Source organism: Giraffa tippelskirchi, chromosome X (genome assembly GCF_054371585.1).
Source record: "Giraffa tippelskirchi isolate mGirTip1 chromosome X, T2T-mGirTip1v1.2.pri, whole genome shotgun sequence".
NCBI classification, from domain to species: Eukaryota; Metazoa; Chordata; class Mammalia; order Artiodactyla; family Giraffidae; genus Giraffa; species Giraffa tippelskirchi.
The window spans coordinates 57,784,294-57,810,752 of NC_137289.1; the positions used below are offsets into that span (position 1 = coordinate 57,784,294).

The window sequence follows — 26,459 nt, forward strand, 5'->3', positions numbered from 1 at the left end:
AGACAGGGTCCCTCCCCCGGCGTCATCCCGTCACTGTCGGCACGTATTACTTCCACTAGAGCGCTTGCCGTCGCCCCCGCCCCCGCCCCCCTCTCCCCGTATCCCGCCTGAGAAAAACTCGGTTCTGAGCTAGAGCTCGGCTAATTTGAAGGCTTTTAGTATGTAGAATCGGAGAAGGCAATGGCACCCCACTCCAGTACTCTTGCCTGGAAAATCCCATGGACGGAGGAGCCTGGTAGGCTGCAGTCCATGGGGTCGCGAAGAGTCGGACACGACTGAGCGACTTCACTTTCACTTTTCACTTTCATGCATTGGAGGAGGAAATGGCAACCCACTCCAGTGTTCCTGCCTGGAGAATCCCAGGGACGGCGGAGCCTGCTGGGCTGCCATCTATGAGGTCGCACAGAGTCGGGCACGACTGAGGTGACTTAGCAGTAGCAGCAGCAGTATGTAGAATTTCTTATTATCCGTTTTTTCCTTAGGTTAACGCAAGTAATTGTCGACCACAAAAATGATGGCGGCGACGGCTTTACCATAGTAACAGGGAAGTCATTTGATAAACAACCCTGGCACTTTAACTTTAGTTCCGCCCTGTAAGGGAAGGGAAACGCGTGGCCCTGCCCCAGCGGCGTGAGTTTTGTTCTTTTGCAAAAGCTGTGAACATTCGGACTGAGAGAAGGAAAGAGTCGGGGCATCCTAGAGAATGAGGGTTGCTCACTGTGAAGACGTCAACATAGCGGAGGATATGGGGAAGTAACAGAAGAACAAGTCCGCCTGCTTTCATGTAGCCTGTGGGCTCCATATGCTTGGTGGTGAGGGGGCGGGGCGACAGAGGATGTTGGCAGGCAGGGTATCAGAAAACATCCGAACTGCAAGTATCTTTGATCCCTGGTACACAGCAAGCAGCTAAGGTATGATTTTAACTTAATTGCTTTGACTCCAGAGGATGAATGTTTATGTGCTGTATCTACTGCTTTCAAGTATAACTCAGAATTTTTAATGGCGTAACTTAAAATCATTTTGGGAAAAAAACTTAGAGCATAGGGCCCGGTGATGGTAGATCAATGGCTCATAATAATGAACCACTAAAGAATAGGTTGAGGCACCACGGCTTGTTCTGCCTTCAGCCATTTGTGGAGAATGGACTGTTGGTTCTCTCACTTCATCAACCACTCTTACTGGTTATAAAAGAAGAGATGTGTACAAGGGATATTTCTTAAGCTTTTTTTTTTTTTATATTTGGGTTTCAGATACAGGCTACATACCTATGACGCTACGTCTCATTGGTATTGTCCATGATTGTCTTTTTCCTTCATTGCTTCACTCCCAGAGTGGCACATTTGTTTTGCCTCCAGTTTGTAGCAAAATGAAGACAGAAGGTGTTGTCTGATGCTATTATAGGTATAACATCTTAGGGAGTCATGGAATGACATCCCCCTCTGAAAGGTAGCAACTTCTGGATAGACGTCTTTTCATCGAAAAGATTCAAAATAGCCCTTGTAGCATTACCTAAGTTAAGAAAAATCCTCTAGGAGGCCTGCAGACATAAGGTAACTTGGGACCCTCAGAGAACACCTGAATGTTGACACTGATCCTGGTCAGTATCTGGCTATGGGTACCAATTGGCTTGCTTTCCAGAAAGAAACATCATTCCTAGGTTTTGCACTACTGCTTTAAAACACTGGTTCTGCACCAGTGTTTATACTTTCTGAGAATGTTTGAGGGTTCAGCTCTGAGGCTACTCTACAGATAATTGTCTAATCCATCAAGGCTGGCTATTCAGTCTTTCGGTTTTAACATTTTCTTTTTTTATTTCTTATCTAACTACTTTTCTCAATTCATGCTCAATGAATGTATTTTCTGTATTCCTTTCCCAGAATCCTGTTCCTTCAAAGGAGGTTTGGGATTCTTCACCTGTCCAAAGGCTGCCTTATGAGATCTCTTGGTTGGTAGCAGGCTAGGGAGTTGGGCAGTCAACTGAATTGGAAGATTTCATTTGTTCTTGGCAGTGGCATGCTGACCTCTTGTTGCTGATTGAGGACTGCTTCCAAACTAAACATTGGGGAAAACTGATTAAAAGGAGGAAGTCTTTTGAGTTTTTTTCTATAAAAACCACCAGGCTTGTCTAAAACTTTTGTCAATTTGGGGTCTTGTTCTGTTTCAGAACCAGAAATCTGGGAGACTATTGCCTTGGCACGTGGAATCCAGGGCCTAGCAAAATGAAGTTGGATATCACTGGATAGCACTTAAACTCCAACAGTATGCTGCTAGGTAAGCAGGGCTTGATTGAGCATGTGGATAATGGTATCAGGTTGGGATAAAGAGGGTGATGATTAAAAAGAATCACTATTTGTGAAGGGCCATATATTGGGTTGGCCCAAAAGTTTGAGTTTTTCTGCAAGCTGTTACAGAAAAACCCGAACAAACTTTTGGGTCAATCCAATAGATTACAGAGCTTCTTTACATAGACCTCACTTGATTCTCACAAAACCTGGGAGACAGTTTTAGTGTGCTGTCTTTTTTCTTACTGTGATAAAATATGCATAACAAAATTTATAATTTTAACCATTTTAAGTGTATAATTCAGTGGTGTTAAGAATAGTCACTTTGGGCAACCATCATCACTGTCCATCTCCAGAACTTTCGTATTTTCACAGACCGAAACTCTATACCCAGCAAACACTAATTCCCCCTCTCCCCAGTCCCTGTTAACCACCATTCCATCTCTATGAATTTGACTACATACCTCACATAAGTGGAATCATAACACTGGGTCTTTTTTTGGTTATGGTTTATTTAACTTAGCATAATATCTTCAAGGTTCATTTATGCTATAGCATGTATCAGAATTTCCTTCCTTTTTAAGGCTAAATAATAGTCCATTGTGTGTATATACCACATTTTGTTTATTCCTTCTTGCGTTGTTGAACACCTGAGTTGCTTCTTCCTTTTGACTATTGTAATACTGCTGTCAACATGGGTGTGCAAATATCTTTCTGAGTCCCTGCTTTCAGTTCTTTTGGATATATATGCAGAAGTGGAATTGGTGGATTGTCTATGTTTAATTTTTAAAAATAATTTTGTTTCTTTATTTTTGGCTGTGCTGGGTCTTCATTGCAGTGTGGCCTTTTCTCTAGTTGTGGGGAGCAGGGGCTACTCTCTAGTTGTGGTGTGTGGGCTTCTCATTGCAGTGGCTTCTCTTGTGGAGTACGGGCTCTAGGGCAGGGCTTTCCATGTGGCACTAGTGGTAAAGAACCTGCCTGCCAATGCAACAGGTATAAGAGTCATGGGCTCGATCCCTGGATCAGGAAGATCCTCTGGAGAAGGGCATGGCAACCCACTCCAATATTCTTGCTTGGAGAATCCCACGGACAGAGGAACTTGGTGGGCTACAGTCCATGTGGCTTGGACGGTAAAGAATCTGCCTGCAATGCAGGAGACTGGGTTTGATCCCTGCGTCAGGAAGATCCCCTAGAGAAGGGAATGGTAAACCACTCCAGTATCCTTGCCTGGAAAATTCCATGGACAGAGGAGCTTGGCGGGCTACAGTCCATGGGATTGCAAAGAGTCGGATATGACTGAGCAACTAACACTCACGGGCTCTAGGACAGAAGCTCAGTAGTTTTGACATATAGGCTTAGCTGCTCCAATGAATGTGAGATCTTCCTGTGTCAGGGATCGAACCTATATCTCCTGCATCGGAGGGCAGATTCTTTACCACTGAGCCACCAGGGAAGCCCCTATGTTTAACTTTTTGAGGAACCATCGTATTATTTTCCACAGTGGCTGCATCATTTTACATTCCTGCCAGTAGTACACAAGGGTTCCTATTTCATTCTCAGCAACATTGTTATTTTTTTTTTCAATACTGTCCACCCTAATGAGTATGAAGTGATATTCCATTGTGGTTTTGATTTACATTTCCCTATTATATTGGAAAAACCTACCATTCTCCTGTGGTGTGTGTCTCTTTTACTTTAACATAGAACACTTCACTTTTAATACTTCCGTGTTTTTTCCCACATGAAGCAATTCTCTGTGATACTAGGTGGGTGTCCTACAATTTAACTCAATTCTAACACGTATCTACCTGGAGATAGCATCAAATTCATAGGTTAAAGGCTCAGTCCCACAAGACTGCCTTCCACCTCCGCTTAAGATGCCAGTTGTAAGTTCAGGTTATCACCTGTGCTTCTGACTAACTGGCTATATAAATGAGAAGTTCCAATGACTCCCTCCTTGGGTTCAACTTATTAACTAGAGTGGCTCATAGAACTCCAGAGAACAGTTACTTATATTTACTGGTTTATTAAAGGATATGACAAAGGATACAGTTGAACATCCGCATAAAGAGATACATAGGATGAGTTCTGTGAGGGTCCCGAGTGCAAGAGCTTCTATCTCTGAAGAGCTGGGGTGCATCACTCTCCTGGTACTTGGATGTGTTCACCCACTGGGAAGCTCTTTGAACCCCTACTTTGGGGATTTTTATGGAGGCTTCATCACATAGGTATGATTAATTATTGCTCTATTTCCAGTCTCTCTCCCCTCTCTGGAGGATAGGGAGGGAGTGGAGCCAAAAAGTCCAAGCTTCTAATCCTAGCTTGGTCATCCTGAAAACCAGCCCCCATCTAGGAGCTCACCTGGAGTTGCCTCATTAGAACAAAAGATACTCCTAGTGCTCTTAGGAAAGGGTTTTAGAATGTAATGAAATATATATATTTTCTGTTATCTCACACCTAAGGATTAATGAGCTTTTTGGCTGTTTGTATATCTTCTTTGGAGAAATGTCTATTTAATTACTTTCCCCATTTTTTTTTATCTGGTTGTTTGGGGGCTTCACTGGTGGCTCAGAGGGTAAAGCGTCTGCCTACAATGCGGGAGACCTGGGTTTGATTCCTGGGTTGGGAAGATCCCCTGGAGGAGGAAATGGCAACCCACTCCAGTACTCTTGCCTGGAAAATCCCATGAATGGAGGAGCCTGTAGGCTACAGTCTATGGTAGGTTACAGTCTATGGGGTTGCAAAGAGTCGGACACGACTGAGCAACTTCACTTTCACTTTTGTTTTTTGTTGTTGTTGAGTTGTAGAGGTTTTAAAAAATATATTTTGGATCCTAATCCCTTATCAGGTATGTAGCTTGCAAATATTTTCCCCATGCTGTGGGGTGCCTTTTTACTGTGTTCATAGTGTCCTTTGATGCACATAAGTTTTACATTTTGATGGAGATCAACTTATCTTTCTTTTAATTTGTTGCCTGTGCATTTGGTATCATTTCCAAGAAAACTTTGCCAAATCCAGTGTCATAAACCTTTTCTTCTATGTTTTTTCTAAGAGTTTTATGGATTTATCTCTTACATTTAAGTCTTTGGTCCAGTTCAAGTTAATTTTTGTATCTGGTTTAAGGGAAGGATCCAACTTCATCCTTTAGCATGTGGATATCCAGTATTCCCAGTGCCATTTGTTCAAGACTCCTCTTCTCCCATTGGATGGTCCTGATACCCTTGTTGAAAATCATGTGACCATTGACCATATATGTGAAGGTTTATTTCTGGACTCCCAATTCTATTCCATTGGTGTATATGTTTGTCTTATGCTAGTACCACACTCTTTTGATTATGGTAACTTTGTAGTAAGTTTCAAAATCAGGAAGTATGAGGTCTCCAACTTTTTTTTTCAAGATTCTTGTAACTACTCAAAATCCCTTGGGATACCATAGGAGTTTTAGGATGGATATTTTTAAAAATTTCTGCCAAAATGTCATTGGGATTTGAATAGGGATTGTTTTTGGTGGTACTGGCATCATAACATTATTGAATTTTCCAATTCATAAACATGGATGGCTTTTTATTTATTTGTATATTCCTTAATTTCTTTCAGTAACCTTTTATAATTTTCAGCGTAAAAGTCTTTCAAATCTGGTTAAGTTTATTCCTGAGTATTTTATTCTTTGATACATATGCATGTATATATATTTGACATATAGCATTGCATTAATTTTACATGTACATCATAATGATTCCCTATTTGTATATATTGCAAAATGATCACCACAATAAGTCTAGTTAACATCTATCACCCCACATAATTACACTTGTGATGAGAACATTTATTCGTTTTTTTAATTTATTTATTTTAATTGGAGGCTAATACTTTACAATATTGTAGTGGTTTTTGCCATACATTGACATGAATCAGCCATGGGTATACATCTGTCCCCCATCCTGAGCCCACCTCCCACCTCCCTCCCCATCCCATCACTCTGGGTCATTGCAGTGCACCAGCCCTGAGCGCCTTGTCTCATGCATTGAATCTGAACTGGCGTTCGTTTCACGTATGATAATATACATGTTTCAATGCCATTCTGCCAAATCATCCCACTCTCGCCCTCTCCCACAGAGTCCAAAAGACTGTTCTATACATCTGTGTCTCTTTTGCTGTCTCGCATATAGGGTTATCATTACCATCTTTCTAAATTCCATATGTATGTGTTAGTATACTGTATTGGCGTTTTCTTTCTGGCTTACTTCACTCTGTATAATAGGCTCCAGTTTCATCCATCTCATTAGAACTGATTCAAAAGTATTCTTTTTAGTGGCTGAGTAATATTCCATCATGTATATGTACCACAGCTTTCTTATCCATTCGTCTGCTGATGGACGTCTAGGTTGCTTCCATGTCCTGGTTATTATAAATAGCGCTGCGGCGAACATTGGGGTACACGTGTCTCGTTCAATTCTGGTTTCCTCGGTGTGTATGCCCAGTAGTGGGATTGCTGGGTCATATGGCAGTTCTATTTCCAGGTTTTTAAGGATTCTCCACACTGTTCTCCATAGTGGCTGTACTAGTTTGCATTCCCATCAACAGTGTAAGAGGGTTCCCTTTTTTCCGTACCCTCTCCAGCATTTATTTGTAGACTTTTGGATAGCAGCCATTCTAACTGGCGTGAAATGGTACCTCACTGTGGTTTTGATTTGCATTTCTATGATAATGAGTGATGTTGAGCATCTTTTCATGTGTTCGTTAGCCATCTGTATGTCTTCTTTGGAGAAATGTCTGTTTAGTTCTTTGGCCCATTTTTTGATTGGGTCATTTATTTTTCTGGAATTGAGCTGCAGGAGCTGCTTGTATATTTTTGAGATTAAATTCTTTGTCAGTTGCTTCATTTGCTATTATTTTCTCCCATTCTGAAGGCTGTCTTTTCACCTTGCTTATAGTTTCCTTCGTTGTGCAAAAGCTTTTAAGTTTAATTTGGTTCCATTTGTTTATTTTTGCTTTTATTTCCATTACTCTGGGAGGTGGGTCATAGAGGATCCTGCTGTGATTTATGTCAGGGAGTGTTTTGCCTATATTTTCCTCTAGAAGTTTTATAGTTTCTGGTCTTATGTTTAGATATTTAATCCATTTTGAGTTTATTTTTGTGTATGGTGTTAGAAAGTGTTCTAGTTTCATTCTTTTACAAGTGATTAACCAGTTTTCCCAGAACCACTTGTTAAAGAGATTGTCTTTTCTCCGTTGTATATTCTTGCCTTCTTTGTCAAAGATAAGGTGTCCATAGGTGTGTGGATTTATCTCTGGGCTTTCTATTTTGTTCCATTGATCTATATTTCTATCTTTGTGCCAGTACCATACTGTCTTGATGACTGTGGCTTTGTAGTAGAGCCTGAAGTCAGGCAGGTTGATTCCTCCAGTTCCATTCTTCTTTCTCAGGATTGCTGTGGCTATTCGAGGTTTTTTATATTTCCATACAAATTGTGAAATTATTTGTTCTAGTTCTGTGAAAAATACCGTTGGTAGCTTGATAGGGATTGCATTGAATCTATAGATTGCTTTGGGTAGTATACTCATTTTTCACTATATTAATTCTTCCAATCTGTGAACATGGAATATTTCTCCATCTATTTGTAGCTTGATAGGGATTGCATTGAATCTATAGATTGCTTTGGGTAGTGTACTCATTTTTCACTATATTAATTCTTCCGATCCGTGAACATGGAATATTTCTCCATCTATTTGTGTCCTCTTTGATTTCCTTCATCAGTGTTTTATAGTTTTCTATATATAGGTCTTTTGTTTCTTTAGGTAGATTTTTTCCTAAGTATTTTATTCTTTTCGTTGCGATGGTGAATGGAATTGTTTCCTTAATTTCTCTTTCTGTTTTCTCATTGTTAGTGTATAGGAATGCAAGGGATTTCTGTGTGTTAATTTTATATCCTGCACCTTTACTATATTCATTGATTAGCTCTAGCAATTTTCTGGTGGAGTCTTTAGGGGTTTCTATGTAGAGGATCATGTCATCTGCAAACAGTGAGAGTTTTACTTCTTTTCCAATCTGGATTCCTTTTATTTCTTTTTCTGCTCTGATTGCTGTGGCCAAAACTTCCAAAACTATGTTGAATAGTATTGGTGAGAGTGGGCACCCTTGTCTTGTTCCTGACTTTAGGGGAAATGCTTTCAATTTTTCATCATTGAGGATAATGTTTGCTGTGGGTTTGTCATATATAGCTTTTATTATGTTGAGGTATGTTCCTTCTATTCCTGCTTTTTGGAGGGTTTTTATCATAAATGGATGTTGAATTTTGTCAAAGGCTTTCTCTGCATCTATTGAGATAATCATATGGTTTTTATCTTTCAATTTGTTAATGTGATGTATTACATTGATTGATTTGCAAATGTTGAAGAATCCTTGCATCCCTGGGATAAAGCCCGCTTGGTCATGATGTATGATCTTTTTAATATGTTGTTGGATTCTGTTTGCTAGAATTTTGTTAAGGATTTTTGCATCTAAGTTCATTAATGATATTGGCCTATAGTTTTCTTTTTGTGTGGCATCTTTGTCTGGTTTTGGTATTAGGGTGATGGTGGCCTCATAGAATGACTTTGGCAGTTTACCTTCCTCTGCCATTTTCTGGGAGAGTTTGAGTAGGATAGGTGTTAGCTCTTCTCTAAATTTTTGGTAGAATTCAGCTGTGAAGCCATCTGGTCGGGTTTTTGTTTGCTAGAAGATTTCTGATTACAGTTTCGATTTCTGTACTTGTGATGGGCCTGTTAAGATTTTCTATTTCTTCCTGGTTCAGTTTTGGAAAGTTGTACTTTTCTAAGAATTTGTCCATTTCTTCCAAGTTGTCCATTTTATTGGCATATAGGTGCTGATAGTAGTCTCTTATGATTCTTTGTATTTCTGTGTTGTCTGTTTTGATCTCTTCATTTTCATTTCTATTTTTGTTGATTTGATTCTTCTCGCTTTGTTTCTTGATTAGTCTGGCTAATGGTTTGTCGATGTTATTTATCTTCTCAAAGAACCAGCTTTGGCTTTGTTGATTTTTGCTTTGGTCTCTTTTGTTTCTTTTGCATTTTTTTCTGCCCTAATTTTTAAGATTTCTTTCCTTCTACTAACCCTGGGGTTCTTCATTTCTTCCTTTTCTAGTTGCTTTAGATGTAGAGTTAGGTTATTTATTTGACTTTTTTCTTGTTTCTTGAGGCAAGCCTGTATTGCTGTGAACCTTCTCCTTAGCACTGCTTTTACAGTGTCCCATAGGTTTTGGGTTGTTATGTTTTCATTTTCATTCGTTTCTATGCATATTTTGATTTCTTCCGTGATTTGTTGGTTATTCAGCAGCGTGCTGTTTAGCCTCCACATGTTGGAATTTTTAATAGTTTTTCTCCTGTAATTGACATCTAATTTTACTGCATTGTGGTCAGAAAAGATGCTTGGAATGATTTCAATTTTTTTGTATTTACCAAGGCTAGATTTATGGCCCAGGATGTGATCTATCCTGGAGAAGGTTGCATGTGCACTTGAGAAAAAGGTGAAATTCCTTGTTTTGGGGTGAAATGTCCTATAGATATCAATTAGGTCTAACTAGTCCATTGTATTATTTAAAGTTTGTGTTTCCTTGCTAATTTCTGTTTAGTTGATCTATCCATAGGTGTGAGTGGGGTATGAAAGTCTCCCACCATTATTGTGTTACTGTTAATTTCCCCTTTCATACTTGTTAGCATTTGCCTTACGTATTGCGGTGCTCCTATGTTGGGTGCATATATATTTATAATCGTTATATCTTTTTCTTGGATCGATCCTTTGATCATTATGTAGTGTCCTTCTTTGTCTCTTTTCACAGCCTTTATTTCAAAGTTTATTTTATCTGATATGAGTATTGCTACTCCTGCTTTCTTTTGGCCTGCATTTGTATGAAATATCTTTTTCCAGCCCTTCACTTTCAGTCTGTTTGTGTCCCTTTGAGGTGGGTCTCTTGTAGATATCATATATAGGGGTCTTGTTTTTGTATCCATGCAGCCAGTCTTCATCTTTTGGTTGTGGCATTCAACCCATTTATGTTTAAGGTAATTATTGATAAGTATGATCCCATTGCCATTTACTTTGTTGTTTTGGCTTCGAGTTTATACATGCTTTCTCTGTTTCCTGTCTAGAGAAGATCCTTTAGCATTTGTTGAAGAGCTGGTTTGGTGGTGCTGAATTCTCTCAGCTTTTGCTTGTGTGTAAAGCTTTTGATTTCTCCTTCATATTTGAATGAGATCCTTGCTGGGTACAGTAATCTGGGCTGTACGTTTTTCTCTTTCATCACTTTAAGTATGTCCTGCCATTCCCTTTTGGCCCCAAGAGTTTCTATTGAAAGATCAGCTGTTATCCTTATGGGAATCCCCTTGTGTATTATTTGTTGTTTTTCCCTTGCTGCTTTTACTGTTTGTTCTTTGTGCTTGATCTTTGTTAATTTGATTAATATGTGTTTTGGGGTGTTTCACCTTGGATTTATCCTGTTTGGGACTCTCTGGGTTTCTTGTACTTGGGTGACTATTTCCTTCCCCATTTTAGGGAAGTTTCCAGCTATTATCTCCTCAAGTATTTTCTCATGGTCTTTCTTTTTGTCTTCTGCTTCTGGGACTCCTGTGATTCAAATATTGGGGTGTTTAGCATTGTCCCAGAGGTCTCTGAGGTTGTCCTCATTTCTTTTAATTCTTTTTTCTTTTTTCCTCTCTGCTTCATTTATTTCTACCATTCTGTCTTCTACCTCACTTATCCTATCTTCTGCCTCCGTTATTTTACTGTTGGTTCTCTCCAGAGTGTTTTTGATCTCATTTTTCCTTATATATTGACTGTTTTTTTATTTCTTCTAGGTCCTTGTTAAGCATTTCTTGCATCTTCTCAATCCTTGTCTCCAGGCTATTTATCTGTAACTCCATTTGGTTTTCAAGATTTTGGATTATTTTCACTATCATTATTCGGAATTCTTTATCAGGTATATTCCCTATCTCTTCCTCTTTTATTTGGTTTGGTGGGCATTTGTCCTGTTCCTTTACCTGCTGAGTATTTCTCTGCCTTTTCATCTTGTTTATATTTTTGTGTTTGCAGAGGCCTTTCCGTATCTGGCAGTTTGTGGTTCCTCTTTATTGTGGAGGTTCCTCACTGTGGGTGGGGTTGGATGTGTGGCTTGTCAAGGTTTCGTGGTTAGGGAAGCTTGTGTCAGTGTTCTGGTGGGTGGAACTGGATTTCTTCTCTCTGGAGTGCAATGAAGTGTCCAGTAGTGAGTTTTGAGATGTCTATGGGTTTGGTGTGACTTTGGGCAGCCTGTATATTGAAGCTCGGGGCTATGTTCCTGTGTTGCTGGAGAATTTGTGCAGTATGTCTTGCTCTGGAACTTGTTGGCCCTTGGGTGGTGCTTGGTTTCAGTGTAGGTATGGAGGCGTTTGATGAGCTCTTATCGATTAATATTCCCTGGAGTCAGGAGTTCTCTGGTGTTCTTAGGTTTTGGACTTAAGCCTCCTGCCTCTGGTTTTCAGTCTTATTCTTACAGTAGCCTCAAGACTTCTCCATCTATACAGCACTGATGATAAAACATCTAGGTTAATGATGAAAAGTTTCTCCACAGTGAGGGACACCCAGAGAGGTGCACAGAGTTACATGAAGAAGAGAAGAGGGAGGAGGGAAATAGAGAGGTGGCCAGGAGGATAAAAGGGGGAATCAAAAGGAAAGAGACAGATCCAGCCAGTAATCAGTTCCCTAAGAGTTGTCCATAGCCCAGAACACACAGAGAGATTCACAGAGTTGGGTAGAGAAGAGAAGGGGGAGGGAGGAGATAGAGGCAACCTGGTGGAGAAAAAAGAGAGTCCAAAGGGGGAGAGAGCAATCAAGCCAGTAATCTCATTCCCAAGTAAAAATGGGTAGTGAAGATTGGGTCTTAAAGGTACAAAATTGATAACAAATTCCAAAAAGCAAAGATTAAAAATCTAGAGTAGAGGTTAGATTCTCAAAAATACAATATTAAAAAAAACAAAGTCACAAAAATTATAAAATATATATATATATATGAAGTTTGCTTTAAAAATAGTCTTTTTTTTTTGCAAGGTAATAGTAGATTATAAAAATGAAAATTAAAGGAGTAATGGAGGACTTAAAAATAAAAATTTATCTTTTTAAATTTAAAAAATGATAATAGTAAAAATATATCTGGGACTTTCTCTGGAGCTGTTGCAGACAGTGTGGGGTCAGTTCATTTTCAGATAGTTGCTTGATCCGGCTTATACTTCTCAAGATCTATAGGCCCCTTCCTATGTAGTTGGTGCTAACTACAGGGTTTTAATCTATTGCACCTGTCACTTCCAAAGTGATTCCCTCTGTTTATTTTAGCTTCTTCTGTTTGCTGGTCTCTTTAGTGTCTAATTTCCGCCCTGACACAAGGGGGCGGTGGTGGTCACTTTTTTTGGCTCATTTGTTCTGTCGTGCTGTAGGGAGCAAGGAACACTGCAAACAATTATCACTGGCCTGTTTGGGGAGTGCTCACAGTGTTTCAGCTGCACTGGGTTTGCCCCTGCTCATAGCATAATCTGTGGGTTTTAATTATTTATTTATTTTTCCTCCCGGTTATGTTGCCTTCTGAGATTCCAAGGCTCACCACAGACCCGCTGCTAAGAGTGTTTCCTGGTGTTTGGAAACTTCTCTTTTTTTTTAAGACTCCCTTCCCAGGACGAATCTCCATCCCTACCTCTTTTGCCTCTCTTTTTATCTTTTATATTTTGTCCTGCCCCCTTTCGAAGACAATGGGCTGCCTTTCTGGGTGCCTGATGTCCTATTCCAGCATTCAGAAGTTGTTTTGTGGAATTTGCTCAGTGTTCAAATGCTCTTTCGATGAATTTGTAGGGGAGAAAGTGGTCTCCCCGTCCTATTCCTCCAGCATCTTAGGACCGCCCCCCCCCTTTCAGTACTTTAAATATATCCTGCCATTCCCTTCTGGCCTGCAGAGTTTCTGCTGAAAGATCAGCTGTTAAGCATATGGGGTTTCCTTGTATGTTACTTGTTTCTCCCTTGCTGATTTTCATATTCTTTCTTTGTGTTTAGTCTTTGTTAGTTTGATTAATATGTGTCTTGGCCTGTTTCTCCTTGGGTTTGTCCTGTGTGGGAGTCTTTGTGCCTCTTGGACTTGATCGACAATTTCCTTTTCAATGTTGAAGAAATTTTCAGCTGTAATCTCTTCAAAAATTTTCTCATACCCTTTCTTTTTCTCTTCTTCTTCTGGGACTCCTATAATTTGAATGTTGGTGCATTTGATATTGTCCCAGAGGTCTCTGAGACTGTCCTCGGCTCTTTTCATTCTTTTTTACTTTATCCTGCTCTTCAGCAGTTATTTCCACTATTTTATCTTCCAGCTTACCGATTCGTTCTTCTGCTTCAGGTATTCTGCTATTGATTCCTTCTAGAGTATTGTTAATTTCAGTAATTGTATTATTTGTCTCTGATGCTTATTCTTTAATTCTTCTATGTCTCTATTAATTGATTTTTGCATTTTCTCCATTTTCAAAGTTTTTGATCATCTTTACTATTATTATTCTGAATTCTTTTTTCAGGAAATTTTGCTATTTCCTCTTCATTTATTTAGACTTCTGTGTTTCTAGTTTGTTCCTTCATTTGTGCAGTATTTTGCTGCCTTTTCATTTTTTTAAGTTATTGTTTTTGAGGTCTCCTTTTCCCAGGGTTCAAAGAAGGTTGAATTCTTTCCTTGAAGAAGGTTGAATTCTTTCTTCCTTTTGGTTTCTGCCCTCCTAAGGTTGGTCCAGTGGTTTGTGTGAGTATAGGGGGAGATTTGTGCTGAGTTTTTGTTTGTTTGGTTTTCTTCTGATGGGCAAGGCTGAGTGAGGTGGTAATCGTGTCTGCTTATGATTGGGTTGTATTTTTGTTTTGTTTGTTGTTTGGATGAGGCGTCCTGCACAGGGTGCTACTGGTGGTTGGGTGATGCCAGGTCTCGTATTCAAGTGGTTTCCTTTTTGTGACTTCTCACTATTTGATATTCCCTAGAGTTAGTTCTCTGGTAGTCTAGGTTCTTGGAGTCAGTGTTCGCACTCCAAAGGCTCAGGGCTTGATTTCGAGTTTTGTGTGGTTGTACATATTCTTTTCCACAGATCAGGTATTCCTGTCTGCTCTCAGCTGGTGTTCTATATGCACTTCTGTGTCTGAAGGTGTATTCTTGATGTATCTGTGAAGAGAGATGTGCTCTAGGTCCACCTACTCCTCCGCCATCTTCTCAAGAAAGCCCATTTTTATCCAAAACCCAGAGATGAGGTCTAGCAAGTGTTCTTGTGCAGCAGGGTAGTTACATTGAAAGACACTTTTTCCCTCCTCTGCATCATTCCATTCTGCTCAAAGGCACAGCATGGTGGTAAAGGTTATCTCTTATGGTCTGCTGGAGCTCATGATCAGGCGACCTTTTCTGGTACCTCTGATTGAGAAAATGTTGCAGGTCTTTGTTCAGCTTTCCTCCTCAGCCGTTTCACTGGAGATTGCCATCATGCTCGGCGGTTGCAGTGCATGAAGGTAGAGCTTGCAGTGCGAAGACAGAGAAGCATCTGGCATGGCCCTGCTCTAGGTACGTTGGAACCAGGCTAGAGCCTATGTGAGCGGTGGTTGGCCAGGCTGGCAGTTTCTCTGGTGTGCGCGCCTCTCTGAGTGCCCGTCCCTGGAAGCCTCGGAGCGCCGTGAGCTGGGCAGTTGTGGCGGGGTTGACTCCAAGGTGTCTATGGAGTTGCTGGGGCACTGACTGGCTGGGAAGATGCCAGCGAAGGGTGAAAGGACATGTCTCTTCCCACTGTCAGAGTGGGTGGCGAGCCCTTTGTCCACTTTTTAATTGAATTGTCAATATATTGTTGAATTTTAAGAGCTCTTTATATATTTAAGATATTAGAATCGTATTATGTATATGATTTGCAGATATTTCCTTCTATTCTGTTTTATTTTTAAGATTTAATTTCTTGTGTGGAGCAGTTGTAGGTTCACAAAATATTTGAGAGAAAGGTACAAAAATTTCCCATGTACGTCTTGCTTGTGTACATGCATAGCCTTCACATTTTCAACATACCCCACCAGAGTGGTACTTTTATTACAATTGATGAATCTATATCAGCACATCATAATTACCCAAAGTTCATAGTTTATCTTAGGGTTCACTCTTGATGCTACACATCCTGTGGGTTTGGGCAAATGTAAAATGACTTATGTCAGTCATTGTAGTATCATACAGAAGATTTCGACTCCCTTAAAAAATCTTGTGTACTCAGAACCACCCTTTGCTCATAATCCCTGGATACCACAGATCTTTTTTACTGTCTCTATGGTTCTGCCTTTTTCAGCATGTCATGTAGCTGGAATGATACAGTATGGAGCCTTTTCAGTTTGTATTCTTTGAGTAATAAGCATTTAAGGTTCCTCTATGTCTTTTTATGACTTGATAGCTTATTTCTTTTTAGCACTGAGTAACAATCCATTGTCTAGATATACCACAATTTATTTATCCATTTACCTACTGAAGGACATCTTGTTTGCTTCCAAGTGAAAGTGAAAGTATTAGTCACTCAGTCCTGTCTGGCTTTTTGTGACCCCATGGACTAGGCTCCTCTGTCCATGGAATTCTCCAGGCAAGAATACTGGAGTGGATAGCCATTCCCTTCTCCAGGGGATCTTCCTGACCCAGGGATCAAACCTGGGTCTCCTGCAGTGCAGTTGGAGTCTTACCGTCTGAGCCACCAGGGAAGCACGTGTGCTTCCAAAGTTTTGGCAGTTATGTATCAAGCTGCTGTACATACTTGTGTGCACATTTTCATGTGGACATGAGTTTTTACTTACTGTAGGTAAATACCAAGCAATGTCATTGCTGGATTGTATTGTAATAATATGTTTAGTTTTGTCAGAAACCACCAAACTGTCTTTCAGAGTGGCTCTACAATTTTATATTTCTACTGGCAATGAATGATAGAGTTCCTGCTGTTCAGCATCTTTGCCAGCATTTAATGTTGTCAGTGTTCTGGATTTGGGGCGTTCTAATAGGTATATAGTGTTATCTCTGTTACTTAATTTGCAATTCCCTGATGACGTATGGTGTGGAGTTTCTTTTCATATGATTATTTGCCATCTGTGTATCTTCTTCAATGAGGTGTCTGTTAAGGTGTAAGGCTCGTTTGTTCCTTTTTTAATCAAGATGCTTGTTCTCTTGTTTTTATTTTAATCATTGAGTCTTTAATAATTATAGCTCAGTTACAAAAGCATTGGCTCTTTTAATATGATTTTTGATTTATAATATTATATAAGGTAAAGCTGTACAGCATGGTGGTGGTTTAGTCACGGAGTAGTGTCCGACTCTTTACTACCCTTTGGACTGGAGTCCATCAGGCTCCTCTGTCTATGGGATTTCCCAGGCAAGAATACTGGAGTGGCTTGCCATTTCCTTCTCCAGGGAATCTTCCTGACCCAGGAATTGAACCCATGTCTCCTGCATTGCAGGTGAATTCTTTACCACTGAGCCACCAGAGAAGCCATGTGCAACATAGTGATTCACAACTTTTAATGGTTATACTTCATTTATAGTTATTATAAAGTATTGACTATGTTACCTGTGATGTAAAATATATCCTTGTAGCTTATTTATTTTATGCATAGTAGTTTGTACGTCTTAATCCCCTACCCTTGTATTTCCCTTTCCCACTTACCTCTCCCCACTAGTAACCACTAGTTTGTTCTCCATACCTGTGAGTCTGTTCCTTTTTTTGTTATATTTACTAGTTTGTTTTATTTTTTAGATTCCACATATAAATGATGTGTGTGTGTGTGTGTTAGTCGCTCAGTCGTGTCCAACTCTTTGTGACCCCATGGGCTGTAGCCTTCTAGGCTCCTCTGTCGATGGAATTATTCAGGCAGGAATACTGGAATGGGTTGCCCTTTCCTTCTCCACATATAAATGATATCATACAGTATTTTTCTTTCTCTGTCTGATTTATTTCACTTAGAATAATGTCCTCCAAGTTCATGCATTTTGTTGTAAATGGAAAATTTTCATTCTTTTTATGGCCAAGTAGTATTCCATTTTTATACAGTAAAAGATTGCCAGGAGAAATGTCAACAACTACAGATATGCAGATGATACCTCTATAAGGGCAGAAAGTGAAGTGGAACTAAAGAGCTTCTTAATGAGGGTGAAAGAGGAGACAGAAAAAGCCAATTTAAAACTCAGTATTAAAAAAACTAAGATCATGGCATCTGGTCCCATCACTTCATGGCAAATAGAAAGGGGAAAGGTTGAAGCAGTGACAGATTTCCTTCTCTTGGGCTCTAAAATCACTGTGGATGGTGACCATAGCCATGAAATTAGAAGACAATTGCTTCTTGGCAGGAAACCTGTAACAAACCTAGACAGTGTATTAAAAAGCAAAGACATCACTTTGCCAACAAAGGTCCATATAGTCAAGGCTATGGTCTTACCAGTACTCATGTATGGATATGAGAGACATAAAAGAAGGCAGAGCACTGAAGAATTGATGCTTTCGAGCTGTGGTGCTGGAGAAGACTCTTGAGAGTCCCTTGGACAGCAAGGAGATCAAACCAATCAATCCTAAGGGAAATCAACCTTGAATACACACTGGAAGGACTGATGCTGAAGCTGAAGCTCCAGTACTTTGGCCACCTGATGTGAAGAGCCAACTCATTGGAAAAGACCCTGGTACTGGGAAAGATTGAAGGCAGAAAGAGAAGAGGGCAACAGAGGATGAAATGGTTGGGTGGTATCACCAGTTCAATGGACATAAACTTGGGCAAACTCTGGGAGATGGTGAGGGACAGGGAGGCCTGGCATGTTTGGGGTCACAGAGTTAGACATGGTGACTGAACAACAACAAAGTATTCCATTGTAAACATTTATCTCACATCTTCATTATCTATTCATCTGTTGAAGGACATTTAGGTTGCTTTTACATCTTGGCTGGCTTCCCCAGGGGCTCAGCTGGTAAAGAATATGCCTGCGATGCAGAAGATGCAGGAGACCTGGCTTCGATCCGTGGGTGGGGAATAGCCCCTGGAGAAGGGCATGGCAGTGCACTCCAATGCTCTTGCCTGGAGAATCCCTATGGACAAAGGAGCCTGGCGGGCTACAGTCCATGGGGTCACAGAATTGGACATGACTGAAGTGACTGAGCACCCACATCTTGGCTATTGTAAATAATGCTGCCATGAACAGAGAGTTGTATCAGTTCAGTTCAGTTGCTCAGTCCTATCCAACTCTTTGCAACCCTATGGATTGCAGCACACCAGGCTTCTCCGTCCATCACCATTTGTATATATCTTCAAAGCTGAAACATTGTTTTTCGTTTTTTGTTGGCTATATACCCAGGAGTGGAATTGCTGGATCATATGGTAGTTCTATTTTTCAGTTTTTGAGGAACCTCCCTTCTGTTTTCCACAGTGCCTGCACCAATTTATATTCCTACCAACAGTATACCAAAAGGGTTCATTTTTTTCCACATGTTCTCCAACGTTTCTTATTTGTGTTTTTTTTTTTTTTTTGATGACAGCCTTTCTGACAGGCATGAAGTGGTATCTCATGGTTTTGATTTGCCTTTCTCTAATAATTAACAATGTTGAACGTCTTTTCATGTGCCTGTTGGCCATCTGTATATCTTCTTCAGGAATGTCTATTCAGGTCTTCTGCCCACTTTAACTGGGTTGTTTGGTTTTTTTGATGTGGAGTTGTACGAGTTGTTCATACATTTTAGATACTAATCCCTTATCAATCCTAGCATTTGCAAATATTTTCTCTCATTCAGTGGTTGACTTTTCGTTTTGTTCATGGTTTCCTTTGCTCTGCAAAAGCTTTTAAGTTTAAGTGGGTCCCATTTATTTATTTTTGGTTTTGTTTCCTTTGCCTTGGAAACAAGGCGAAAGGATAGGAATCTATCCAAAAAAATACTGCTACAATTTAGGTCAGAGTGTTCTGCCTATGTTTTCTTCCAGGAGTTTGATGGTTTTTGGTCCTTAATCACATTTAGGTCCTTAATCTATTTTGAGGACTTTCCTTGTGGTCCAGTGGCTGAGACTCCATACTCCCAGTGCAGGGGGCCTGGGTTCATTCCCTGACCAGGGAGCCAGATTCCACATGCCACAACTAAGAGTTCACATGCTACAACTAAAGATGCTACATGCCAGACTAAGTCCCAGCACAGCCAGATAAATATTTTAAAAAACTTAAAAAAAATCTATTTTGAGTTTATTTTTTTATATGGTATAAGCAAATATTCTAATTTCATTCTTTTACATGTAGCTGTCCAGTTTCCCCAGCCCCACTTATTGAAGAGACTGTCTTTTCTCCATTGTATATTCTTGCCTCCTTTGTCTTAGATTAATTGACCATAGGTGTGCGGGTTTATTTCTGGGCTTTCTGTCCTGTTCCATTGATCTATGGATATATACTATCTGCAGTTTCAGACATCCACCGAGAATCTTGAAACATATCCCTCATGGATAAGGGGGGACTACTGTGTAGCTATCCTTGCTTGCTTTTGGTTCCTATTTGCCTGGAATATCTTTTTCCATGCCTTCTCATTAATTGATATGTGTCCTTAAAGTTGAAGTCAGTCTCTTGTAGGCATCATATACTTGGATCTTGGTTTGTTTGTTTTTTAAATTGGTATAGCCACTGTTTGTCTTCTTATTGGAGAGTTTAGTTTACATATAGAGTAATTATTGATATGTATGGACATATCACATTGTTAATTGGTTTCTGGCTGTTTGTAGTTCTTTTGTTCCTGTCTTCCTCTCTTCATCTTCTTTTGTGGTTTGACAGCTATTTTTAATTTTTTTATTGAGTCGTACTTGACATGTAGCATTGTGTAAGTTTAAGATGTACATTGTGTTGATTTAATACATTTATTTTGCAGTATGATTGCCATTGTACTATTAACTAACACTTCTGTTGGATCACATAGTTATCATTTCTTCTATTATTGGTAACAATTAAGATTAGTTCCTTAGCAAATTTAATGTTTAATACAGATTTGTAGGCTTTAATCACTGGACTGTGTATAGGTCTCTGGAATTATTTATCTACTATTTGTAAGTATTTACTCTTAAACAATATTTCTCCTAGTCTCCCACCCCATCCCCACCCCCTTCAAACCCATTTTACTTTCTGCTATTATGAGTTTTGGTTTTTTAGATTCCACATATAAGAGATATCATAGATTATTTGTCTTTCTGTGTCTCACTTATCTCATTTAGCGTCATGTCCTTAAGGTCCATCTGTGTTGTTGCAAAGCACAGAATTTCCTTTTTCATGGCTGAGTAGTATTCCATCGCATATACATACATCATACATACTTGTGTGTGTGTGTATACACACACACACATGCATACACCACATCTTTATCCATTCATTCATTAATGGGCAGTTCATTTGTTTCCATATCTTGGCTATTGTAAATAATGGTGCAGTAAGCATAGGAGTTCAAATATCTCTTTGTTAACCTACTTTCATTCTTTTGGCTGTATACTGAGAAGTGGAATTGCTGGATAATATATTAGTTCTATTTTTAATTTTCTGAAAAATCTCCATGCTATTCCCAAAGTGGCTGAACCAGCTTACAATCCCACCAACAATGCACAAGAGTTGCTTTTCTCCATATGCTTTCCAACACTTGTTATCTCTTATCTTCTTGATGACCTGTAGTCTTACAGGTGTAAGGTGATATCTCATTGTGGCTTTGATTTACTTTTCTCTGATGCTTAATAATGTTGAGTATCTTTTCATGTACCTGTTGGCATTTGGATTACTTCTTGGAAAAAAATGTCCTATTTTGTTCTCATACCAATTTTAAAAATTGAGGTTTTTTTTAATCATTGAGTTGTATGTGTTGTATAAATTCTTTATATATTTTTGATATTATTCCCTTATCTGATACATGGTTTGCAAATATTTTTTCCCATTCCATAAGTTGCTTTTTCATTTTGTCAATTGTTTCTTTTGCTGTACAGAAGCTTTTTAGCTTAATGTAGTCCCGCTTGTTGATTTTTGCTTTTGTTGCTTGTGCTTTTAGTGCTACATCAAAAAAACATTGCCAAGACCCATGTAAGGGAGCTTCTTCGCTATATTTTCTTCCAGTACTTTTATGGTTTTAGGTCTTATGTGTAAGTCTTTGATCCATTTCAAGTCAGTTTTCGTAAGTGGTGTAAAATAAGGTTCAGTTTTATTTTTCTGTATGTGGTCATACATTTTCCCCACACCATTTGTTGAAGGGACTATTCATTTCCTATTGGATGTTCCTGGCTTCCTTATCAAATGTTAGATGACTGTATATGCAAAGGTTTAATTCTGAGCTCTTTATTCTGTTCCATTGGTCTATGTGTCTGTTTTTATGCCAGTCCTGTACAGTTTAACAAAAGAGTAAAGACTATACAATGGGCCAAAAAGAGTTTTTTAAAACAAATGGTGCTGAAATAACTGAGTATGTATATATGAAAAAAAAAAGAATCTAGATGCAAACTTCATACCCTTCACAAAAACAACTCAGAAATAGATTATAGACCTAAATGTAAAAGACAAAAGTATAAAACTTTGAAAACAGAACATAAGAGAAAATCTAGATGACTTTGGGTTTAGCAGTGGTTTTTTAGATGCAAAACCAAAGGCACAATCTATTAAAAAATGGATTGATAAGCTGAAATTAATGTTAAAATTTTCTGCTCTGCAAAAGACTGTCAAGAAAATGAAAAGATGAACCACAGCCTGGGAGATAATATTTGTAGAAAATATACCCAATAAAGGACTATTATCAAAGTATGCAAAGAACTATTAAAACTCAACAGTAAGAAAAATAATACAATTAAAGCATGGCCAAGAGGCCTTAGCAGACCCCTTTAGTTCAGTTGTGTCCTACTCTTTTTGACACCATGGACTGTAGCACACCAGGCTTCCCTGTCCATCACCAACTCCCAGAACTTGCTCAAAATCATTTTCATCGAGTCAGTGATTCCATCCAACCATCTATTCTTCTGTCATCCCTTTCTCCTCCTGCCTTCAGTCTTTCCCAGCATCTGGGTCTTTTCCGGTGAGTTAGCTCTTTGCATCAGGTGGCCAAAGTGTTGGAGCTTCAGCTTCAGCATCAGTCCTTCCAATGAATATTCAGAGTTGATTTCCTTTAGGATTGAGTGGTTTGATCTTCTTGCAGTCCAGGGGACTCTCAAGAGTCTTCTCTAACACCATAGTTCAAAAGCATCAATTCTTTGCCCCTCAGCTTTCTTTATAGTCCAACTCTCACATCCATACATGACTACTGGAAAAACCATAGCTTTGACTAGATGGACCTTTTGGCAAAGTAATGTCTCTGCTTCTTAATATGCTGTCTAGGTTGGCCATAGCCACCAAAGAAGATATATAGGTAGAAATTAAACATATGAAAAATAATCCACATGATGTATCATAAGGGAAATGAAAACAGAAATGAGATACCACTATACACCCATTAGAATGGCCAAGATCCAGGACACTGACAACACCATACGCTAGCGAAGATGTGGAGGAACAAAACTCTCATTCATTGCTGGTGGGAATGCAAAGTGGTACAGACACTTTAGAACATAATTTGGCAATGTCTTCCAAGAGTATAACATACTCTTACCATATGATACAGCAGTCATACTCCTTGGTATTTATCTGAAGCAATTGAAAACTTATGTCCACACAAAAACTTGCACATGGATGTTTATATCAGCTTTATTTTTTTTTCAAAACAATTAACTTTTTATTGAAGTATAGTTGATTTACAATGTAGTATTAGTTTCAGATGTACAGCAAAGTGATATATATACATATATATGCATATATATATGTATATATATATGCACACACATATATGTTATTTTCTGATTCCTTTCCATTATAGGTTATTACAAAATATTGAATTTAGTTCCCTGTGCCATACAGTAGGTCCTTGTCATTTTATATATAATAGTTGTTTTAGTTGCTGAGTTATGTCTGACTCTTTTGTGATCCCATAGACTGTAGCCTTCCAGGCTCCTCTGTCCATGATATTTCCCAGGCAAGAATACTGGAGTCAATTGCCATTTCTTTCTCCAGGGTATCTTCCCAACCCAGGGATTGAACCCACATCTCCTACATCTTCTGCATTGGTAGATGGATTCTTTACCACTGAGCCACTGGGGAAGCCAATATACAATAGTATTAATCTGTTAATCCTGAACTCCTAATTTGTCCCTCCCTCCTCCTTTCCCCTTTGGTAACCAAAAGTTTGTTTTGTACGTTTGGGAGTCTATTTCTGTTTTATAAATAAGTTCATTTGTATCATTTTTTTTCTTTTAAAATGAATATTTTAATTCTTTTTTTAAATTACTTTATTTATCTATTTTTTAATTTTACAATATTGTATTTGTTTTGCCATACATTGACATGAATCCACCATGGGTGTACATGTTTTCCCCTTCCAGAAGCCCCCTCACACCTCCCTCCCCATCCTATCCCTCCAGGTCATCCTGGTGCACCAGCCCCGAGCACCATGTATCATGCATCGAACCTGGACTGGTGATTCATTTCACATATGATAATTTACATGTTTCAGTGCTATTCTCCCATATCATCCCGCCCTCGCCCTCTCCCATAGAGTCCATAATACTGTTCTATTTATCTGTGTCTCTTTTGATGTCTCGCATACACGGTTAACTAAATACTGATTAACTAAATACCATATATATGTGTTAGTATACTGTATTGGTGTTTGTCTTTCTGGCTTACTTCACTCTGTATAATAGACTCCAGTTTCATCCACCTCATTAGAACTGATTTGAATGTATTCTTTTTAATGGCTGAGTAATATTCCATTGTGTATATGTACCACAGTTTCCTTATCCATTCATATCATTTTTTAAACATTCCACATATCAATGATATCATGTGATATTTGTCTTTCTCTAGAAAGCTGAGCACCAAAGAATTGATGGTTTTGAACTGCGTTGTTGGAGAAGACTCTTGGGAGTCCCTTGGACTGCAAGGAGATCCAACCAGTCCATCCTAAAGGAGATCATTCCTGGATGTTCATTGGAAGGACTGATGTTGAATCTGAAACTCCAATACTCTGGCCACCTGATGCGAAGAGCTGACCCATTTGAAAAGACCCTGGGAAAGATTGAGGGCAGGAGGAGAAGGGGGCGACAGAGGATGAGATGGTTGGATGGCATCACCAACTCAATGGACGTGGGTTTGGATAGACTCCGGCAGTTGGTGATGGACAGGGAGGCCTGGCATGCTGCGGTTCATGGGATTGCAAAGAGTCGGACACGACTGAGCGACTGAACTGAACTGAACTGAACTGATCTGACTTCACTTAGTATGGTTATCTCTAGGTCCATCCATTTTGCTCCAGATGGCATTGTTTTATTCTTTTTTATGACTGAGTAAAATGCCATTATATATATATATATATATGTATATATGTATGTCACATCTTTTTATCCATTCATCTGTCAATGGACACTTAGGTTGTTGCCATGTCTTGGCTGTATATCAGCTTTATTTTTAATTGCTGAAACTTGGAAGCAATAAAGATGTCCTTCTTTAGGAGAATGGATAAATAAGGTGTAGTACATTCAGACAATGGAATATCACTAAATGTTCCTAAAAGTGCTGTAAAAAGAAAAAAAAAGCTATCATGAAAAGTCATGGAGGGAACTTAAATGCATATTTGTGAAAGTCCATTTGAAAACGGTCACATACTATATGATTCCAACTTTATGACATTCTAGAAAAGGCAAAACTATGAAAACAGCAAAAAGATCAGTTGATCAGTTGTTGTCAGGGATTAGGGAGGTAGGAGGGGTGAATGGGCAGCGTACAGAAGACTTTTAGGGCATTGAAGCAACTCTGTATTTTTCTATAATGGTAGATACATGACGTTATACATTTATGTAAACCCATAGAATGTACATCAAAATTGAACTCTAATATAAACTATGGACTCTGAGTTATAATGATTTGTCCATGTAGGTTCATCAGTTGTAACAAATGTACCACTCTAATGGAGGATGTTTTTAATTGGAGAGGCTATTCATGTGGCAGAAGCTGGGGGTAGTGATTGGCTATGAGGGATAAGGGGGGCTTGGACCTGATGCTGCATGTGAACAGAGTGAGGGAAACAACGTGGATACCTGCACAGGTAGTGCACCAGAGACAGATTCCACCACTGGTCATGGACATGAGCTGAGAGCACTGGTGAGCCCCCCCTTGCCCCCCTCCTCCGGGTCAAGGGTCCCAATGTTGGGAGAGGGGAAAGCACACACTTAAGGGAACAGAGTCAGCTTGTGCCTGAACCTTCGGACTTCTGCTCCAGCATCTTGGGAGCAGACTCTGCCCCCAGTAGACTAGTGGTGTCACTGAGCAGAGCAGAAACCCTGCCTCATATGTGGCTCTGGCACTAGCACCTCCATCTCCAGCCCCACCTCGTACCAAGGTGATAGCTCTCAGCACACCCTGAAGAAAGATGTGACTTTCATCCACATCAAATTCAGCTCTCCCACCAAAGGCATTGTGCCTACACAGCCTGTATGGGGATGCTCCCACATAAGGACGCTCCTTTACGACCACAGTAGGTAAGTGTTTCACTTAAATTCATAGAGTCAGAGAAAGTTAAGCAAAAGGAAAAGGCAGAGAAACTGGTTCCAATTGAAAGAGCAAGAGAAAATACCCCTGAAAAAGCAAATAATGAAACAATTTACCAGATAAAGAAGAACGTTAACTGAATTATGAAAAACAATAGATGAACACAGTGCGAATTTAAGGATCCAATCAGAAATGAAGAATTCAATAACTGAAATAAAAAATACCCTAGAAGGAATGAATAGCAAACCAAGTGATACACAAGAGCACATAGGTGATCTGAAAGTTAGAATAATGAAAATCACCGAACCAGAACATCAAACAGAAAAACAAGTTAAAAAAATGAGAACACTTTAAGAGATCTTTTTGACGTAGCATTAAGCATACCAACACTCACATTACTGGTGGAGGGAGAAGAGAGAGAAGGGAATTGAAAAAGTAGTGCTGAGGAAAAAACCCTGCAACCTAGGATACTCTACTCAGCAAGATCATTTAGAATAGAAGGAGAAAGAACGTCTCAGACACACAAAAA

At 39.3% G+C, this 26,459-nt stretch overlaps 1 long non-coding RNA gene across 1 annotated transcript; it reads left to right on the forward strand.

The window, feature by feature from the left end:
* The first annotated feature begins 18 nt into the window (after nucleotides 1-18).
* On the forward strand, nucleotides 19-26,459 carry LOC145536947 (uncharacterized). The gene is made up of 3 exons (XR_014076096.1): nucleotides 19-911; nucleotides 2,165-2,271; nucleotides 24,251-26,459. It is a non-coding gene; the product is annotated as an uncharacterized LOC145536947 (long non-coding RNA).